Source organism: Neophocaena asiaeorientalis, unplaced genomic scaffold (genome assembly GCF_003031525.2).
Source record: "Neophocaena asiaeorientalis asiaeorientalis breed wild unplaced genomic scaffold, Neophocaena_asiaeorientalis_V1.1 scaffold251, whole genome shotgun sequence".
NCBI lineage: Eukaryota > Metazoa > Chordata > Mammalia > Artiodactyla > Phocoenidae > Neophocaena > Neophocaena asiaeorientalis.
This window is the reverse complement of record NW_020173377.1, coordinates 6,211,208-6,218,295: the sequence shown is the minus strand read 5'-3', so window position 1 is coordinate 6,218,295 and position 7,088 is coordinate 6,211,208. Positions and strand designations below refer to the sequence as shown.

Genomic DNA, 7,088 nt, shown 5'->3' with positions numbered 1-7,088 from the left:
TGGTTTTTTTTTTTTTTTTTTTTTTTTTTTTGCAATACGCGGGCCTCTCACTGTGTGGCCTCTCCCATTGCGGAGCACAGGCTCCGGACGCACAGGCTCAGTGGCCACGGCTCACGGGCCCAGCTGCTCCACAGCATGTGGGATCTTCCCGGACCAGGGCACGAACCTGCGTCCCCCCCAACGGCAGGTGGACTCTCAACCACCGCGCCACCAGGGAAGCCCCTAGGTTTGCAATTTTTAAAAATGAAAAGCTAGGGAGGACAGAAGGCCTGGAAGGAAGGAAGGAAGGGAGGAAGGGAAGAGAGGAAGGAAAATATACACATGTACACATGGATGCTTATCTACATACAGACTATCACTGGAAGGTGTACAAGAAACCAGCAACAGTGGTTGCATCTGAGGTGGGGAATCAGATGGGTGTCAGGGATAGAGGGAGACTTGCTTTTCACGGTCTACCCTTTAAAATCTTTGGTTATGTATCATGTACAGGCATAGACTTCACATATAAGTACTATACAGTAAAACGTTAGGAGGGAACACATTAGAACAGCAGAGTTTTCAGTATACTTTCTGATGTCCTTCCATAGACTTGGTGGACACATCTGAAGGCTAGGATGTGAGCTCCAGGAGGGGAGGGACTGTATCCCCAGCATTCAGACTAGGGCCTGACCCATTTCTAGGCACTCTAGAAATCACCACTGAATTAGAGGTCCCACCCAGTCCTGTCTCATGAACTCACTCACAACATGGTTTATTTTTTTTTTTTCATGGAATAAAAAATATTTCAAGTCCCGTCATCCTCCCCAATAGAGAAAACAACTTCTGCAAGGATCTGTAAGTCAGGTGTGGCCCTTTGCCATCTGAGGACTTGGCCACTTGTGTTAAGTGTGCATCTCACTACCATAAAAAAGAGGCTTCTTCAAGAAAAAGCAAACATCTAGCAAATCATGGTCTTCCTTATATTTCCTGTGAAATGGAAGGCTTTGTCCCATACACCTCTATCAACTGATGTGTGTTTCAATTCTATAATGATTTCATGATGGCACAGTATGACCACTGAGCATGGGGGTCAGCCAACTTTTTCTGTAAAGGGCAGATGATAAATATTTCAGCATTGTGGGTTATAAGGTCTCTGTCACAACTCTTCAAGCTTGTAGTGAGACAGCAGCCATACAACATGTAATGAATGGGTGTGACTGTGTGCCAATAAAATTTTATTGTAAAAAACAGCCTTCAGGTTGTAATTTGCTAACCCTTGATAGAGCACACCAACTCCATCAGACAGGCAAGGCGAGTGTTTTATTCCCTATATTTATAGGCTGAGGCAACTAAGGCACAGAGAGGTTAAGTAACTTGCCCAAGGTCACTCAGCTGGTAGTCATGATTTAAAAACTAGTTTCTGGCTTGGACTCACTCTCTTTGCTCCTAACTCCACTTGGTCTAATTTTTTTCAAATGGCCTTTTCTCAATCTTTGTAACCTCTCTGCTTTTAAATACCCACATTTGTCACCCCTGATTTCTCCATGAAGATGTGACATCTCCATTTAGATGTTTGGTCTCTTGTGAGAGGTTTGGTGAAACAAGCCCCTCGGTCTAGAGGGGGAAACAGATACATCTGTAGGTGGGTTAGATGGTTCCTTTCAGTTTCACACACACTCTATCCGGGGACAGTACTGAGTCTACGGTAATAAAAGCTGCCGCCTTCTCAGGGGCAGAAGCACTGTCTGTGTTTCTGATTCAACTGTCCTCTCAGTTTCTCAGTCACTGTAAACACTTTTTCCAGCACACTTATATCACTGGGCTCTTTCTCCTCCCAGAACCAGAGCTCCTGGACGGTAGGAATAATCATACATGTTCTTTCTAGTGCCTAGAATAAGCACAGTACACAAATAAGGTGCAAATGAATTCATGAAAATCAAAGTTACAAAATGGGTTCAATCCTATTTGTTTTAGGGACAACCATTCCCAATGATGCTCTAAGAGACCTGACTTTTCTCTCTTTCGGTAATTACAAAACTCCCCAGAGGAGTCACCTATTTAATGCTGGGTACAATTTACGATGCTACAAAGGCCCCACTGTCAAGGGGTAAGCAAATTAATCACAGAGTGAAGGGTATTTTACGAATCTATTTGAATAGTGTGGGTCACAAGAGTTGCTGAAGATGGGAACTGTTGGATTCATGAGGACTTTTCCACATCACATAAAGGCCTTAAAAACTGCTGAGGGTCACCGTGAATTCTGATTCCTGAGCTGCAGGAAGTTAACTGCATGCTGTTCTTTTAGACTAGGAATTAGAACATTTTATGCCCAAAGCCATAGATGTCACAGACTCTGACACTGGAGATGGGAGCCCCAACATGAAGTCATGATCATCAAAAAGAAACCTCATGGCTTCATCAATGCCTGCTAGGGATGTCACAGTCAGTTTGGGGGAAGGTTTTATCTGGCTCCATCCTCCATTTAATGGCAGAATAAAGTCTTTAATAAGGAGCTTTTGCAGAGCATTATTTTGCAAGGCTTGGACTTGTTACAAAGAATCCTGCACACTTTCCCTGATGACATCAAATACAGACAGGCCCTGAGTGAAGAAACTCATGGTTTCTGAGTTTTCTATAAAGAGCTGACCGTTATTCCTACCTCTGCAACATTCTTCGTTTTACAAAGGACTTGCCCCAGCCTTTGAAAAGGCAGCTGCCCTACCCTGCTGGGGTTTGTTTATAGGATGTTCTATGTACCCAAGGCGGAAGCTGGACACAGAGAAACTGAAGCCTTGTGAACCCAGAATCACTAATGACTAAACATCAACTAAGGGGTAGAGCGTGGAGTTTCCCTAAGCACAGGGCCCAAACAACTGATGTTTGCGAGATGACTTCAGGGGGCAGAACACTCAGGGCTACACAGCATCAGTTAACACTCACATTCACACTGAGAAAGTCATCTCTTTGCAGTCCTTTTCCCGCCCTGCTTAGGTCAAAGAGAAACTCTCAGTGTGGTTATAAAATAGCTTTCTAACCCTTGAGCCTCCCGCAGGCAATGGTATCTAGCTATTTAATAACATTGTGTTGATTTTTATGGATATTTTCAGTTTATGGTAGTGACGCACATTAATCTAAGTTAAAAGAAGGAAATGAGTTAAAGAAAAATGCTAACAGGTGATACACGGATCTGGTGAACATCATGGTGGTGACAGATGAATGGCTGCCACTGGGGCAGATGTGTGTGATGGACGGGCACGCGGCTGGGGGTGAGGCGCTCCGCTGGCTCTTCCACACACCGGCTGGGAGACCTTGGTTTCCTCATCTATTAATGAGAGCATTCGTCCAAAACATCTCATCTGCCTTTTCCTACTCTGGTGACTTAAAACATTTCTGAAATTATGCCAGACAATTGAAGAGTAGGATCTGGCTCGCTCCCCACAAGAATCTCGTTCCCTGTTACATTTTCCCCAAAACCTAAAACAGTATCTGGGAAATATCTGGTGCGCGGTTAATGTTTGATAACGTTTTGGTGTTTGATAATGGCTGAATAGACTGAAAAAGAAAAATGAACTTGTTTTACGTATCTGTTGTGTCACGTGAGACACCCCAGTGTTAATGACAGTGATTTCAGCGGCTTTGCAGCACATCCAAGCTGCGCATTCAGGGCCTTTATCTCTGAACGCAGGGACAAAAATTAATCAGTAGATCCAGATAAACATTGGACTCATGTTCCCAAGTTTAGTCAGGGGTTAGAGGTCAGGCACTACGTGTCACAACTGTCTTTTAATGTTCTCACTGACTTTTAAAACCCGTCATCCTGAGTTCTGATACTTTAATCTTAAGGTATAAAGCAAAATTCCAAGAATAAATAGAATGTAAAACACTTTTATAGAATCTTGCCTTCCCCTGGACATCTACTCATATGCCATCAATTTTGACAAACTAAAGTCCTGGTCTCTTCAAAATCATGATTATTTTAATAACTATAGCAACAACAGTAATGACCATGGCCACTACCACCATAGCCAAAGATAGAGGAGCGACAGCCTCCACGTATTGGACGACGGCTGTGTGCCAGGCCCCATGTGGATGGTTCACATACATCTTCTCATTTTTATCCTGCACAACACTGGGAGTAAGAAGCACTTCTCCCATTTTAAAGATGGAGAACCTGAAGCTTACAGAAGTTAACAAATGCCCCCAAGGTCACCTGACTGGTACCTGGCATGAGCTGCATTTCAGTCCAATCCTGTAGGTGTGCCTGGTTCATGCCTTCTCTCAGCACTTGCTAAGCAGATATTTATTGTACATCAGTTACACAAAAGGCACGGAGTTCAGTGTTCCCAGTTCAGTGTTCCCATAGACATTCTTTGCACTTCTCCAGAACTATTTTAAGAGGATGTAACATGCTAACTTTATAAGTTAACAACTTGTTACCTTATTGTTGCTGGTGTCTTTGAAAAACTAACCAGTGCTGGGACTTCCCTGGTGGTCCAGGGGTAAAGAATCCGTCTCACAATGCAGGCAACTAAGCCCTGCGCGCCTCAACTAGAGAGCCTGCTACAGCCCACGTGCTCTGGAACCCGCGCGCCACAGCTAAAGAAGAGAAAACCCGCACACCGCAACGAAGAGCCCATGTGCCGCTACTAAGAACCAACACACCCAAAAAATACCAAAAAACAACAAACAACAACAACAAAAAACTAACCAGTGCTGCTCATAATTTTTTTCTTTAACTCTGCAATATGAAAATTCTTTCCACAGTGTTGTCCACCTGGAAAAAGCACTAAGTTCTTGAAATCTGAGTATAAAATCCCAGCTGTTAAACATTGTTGCATCTACCCAACACTGATTTCTGAAACTAGGTTCTTTTTTTTAAATAATTTTTATTTATTTATTTAATTTATTTAGTTTTGGCTGCGTTGGGTCTTCCTTGCTGCGTGCGTGATTTCTCTAGTTGCAGCAAGCGGGGGCTACTCTTCGTTGCAGTGCATGGGCTTCTCTTGTCGCAGAGCATGGGCTCTAGGCACACGGGCATCCGTAGTTGTGGCTCACGGGCTCTAGAGCGCAGGCTCAGTAGCTGTGGCACATAGGCTTAGCTGCTCCGCGGCATGTGCGATCTTCCCGGACCAGGGCTCAAACCCATGTCCCTTGTACTGGCTGGCTGATTCTTAACCACTGCGCCACCAGGGAAGCCCTGAAACTAGGTTCTTGTAAAGATAAACCAATTCCTCAAAATTATCACTAGGGCTTCCCTGGTGGCACAGTGGTTGAGAGTCCGCCTGCTGTTGGAGGGGACACAGGTTCGTGCCCCAGTCTGGGAGGATCCCACATGCCACGGAGCAGCTAGGCCCGTGAGCCATGGCCGCTGAGCCTGCGCGTCCGGAGCCTGTGCTCCACAACGGGAGAGGACACAACAGTGACAGGCCCGCGTACTGCAAAAAAAAAAAAAAAAAACAAAAAACAAACTATTACTAATGACCAACAGCTAAAAACGATACTAAGATTCTCTTGTATGGAAGCCCCAGGATTGATGAGATAGAGTAATTTGAGAAATGAGCAGCTCTAACGCCTTGTCACAGGAATCTTCTCCATCACGAAGGAAAATCGCACTGAAAGTTCCAAGGAAGTAGTTAAGCCTGCCCAGTCATCACTGAACATGTGGCATGACCCTAGGATTGCTGCCATAAGGTGCTCACCTCTGCCCTCCTGGCCTTGTCTCCCCCTCACTCTGGCTGAGCCCATTCCTCCTCTGTACTTTGCAGCTCAGACACCCCTGCTGTTCAAACAAGCCATGGCTCTGAGCAGGCAAAGCTTGGTTCCTAAGATTCTCTGCTCCCGCTCTCCCCTGGATATTCCCATGATGCGCTCCTTACTTTTCCCCTTGAACAGTCCCATGATGAGCTCTTCATTGTCTTCCTTGAAGAGCTCACCATATCTACACCCTCTGCCACTCCCTCCTACAGGAAACGCAAAAATCAACATACCTGGCCAGGACCTTCTTCCAGACTTTTCCAAAAGCCTGCTTCACTATCTCCATGACCCAAAAGTCCTGTCCTACAAGGTCTCAGGTACCTCTCTCCCCTTGCTCCTGACTTGTCGATTTCTGCCAACAGTATCCCCATCAGTCTGGCCTCCCAGACTCCGATGCATGTTTCACTCTTCCTCCTTGCTCAACACTCCTGTCAGGCAACAGCAACGAGGTGCCAGCGCTGGAGCCAAGTTGTCTGAGTCTAGACAAACTGCACTGTTTATGGGTGGCTATTTAAATTTAAATTAATTAGATAAAATTCAAAGTTCAGTCCTTCAGTCACATCCATCACACTGTAAACGCTTGAGAGCCACATACAAATAGGAGTTGCTGCGTTGGACAGCACAGTTTTAGGGGGTCTACACCCCTGAAAGCCTGTGCAACCAATTCCTTTGGCTTAACATTTACTAGGAACGTCGTGGGGGAAGAAACATTCCCACCAGGTGTGAGACGTCGTAGGAGTCACACCACACCTCCCTCAGCCGCCACACTGCGTCCAGGTCATCATCTCTCCTTGCTCCCACTTCTGTGAAGACTGCTCTTTCACGCCCCGTTCAGTCCTTCCACCACCAGCTGCCAGAGGAATCTTCTCAGTTCACGCCAAGGACGAGGGGGGCTCTGGTCTAGTGTGAACTCTGAGTACTCCGTATCATCCCGACTCAACTTCCTGGCCCCCACCTCCGCCTGCACCCCAAACATCCAACTCCTGCCCCCACGAAAGCCCCGCACAGCCTCACACTTCATCTTTCTCACACTGTCCCCTTCGTGTGGAGCACTCCTGTCCCACCTGCCTGATGAACTCCTCTCTGTCTTTGGGGCTGATTCAAGTGTCACACTCCCCAGGAAAGCACCCTGGTCCCCACAGGCCCAGGTCTTCTCGACTCCCTTCAAACTCAGAGCCCTGCTCCAGGCACAGCCTTTGAGAAGGGAGGGCTTTTGGATATATATCTTGAGCTTTAAAAATCTTCAGGTGCCCAATCCCCTCCCCACCAGACCTACTGAACCAGAGAACACTTCTGCCCCCAGACAGGCTGGCCTGCAGAAGGGTGCCAGGGAGCTTGTGTTTCCTTATAGCCCC

At 46.2% G+C, this 7,088-nt stretch overlaps 1 protein-coding gene across 4 annotated transcripts in view; it reads right to left on the bottom strand.

Moving 5' to 3' along the window:
* The window catches only part of ABHD6 (abhydrolase domain containing 6, acylglycerol lipase), a 49,308-nt gene that overhangs the window by 28,236 nt on the left and 13,984 nt on the right, over positions 1-7,088 (bottom strand). The window lies entirely within an intron of this gene.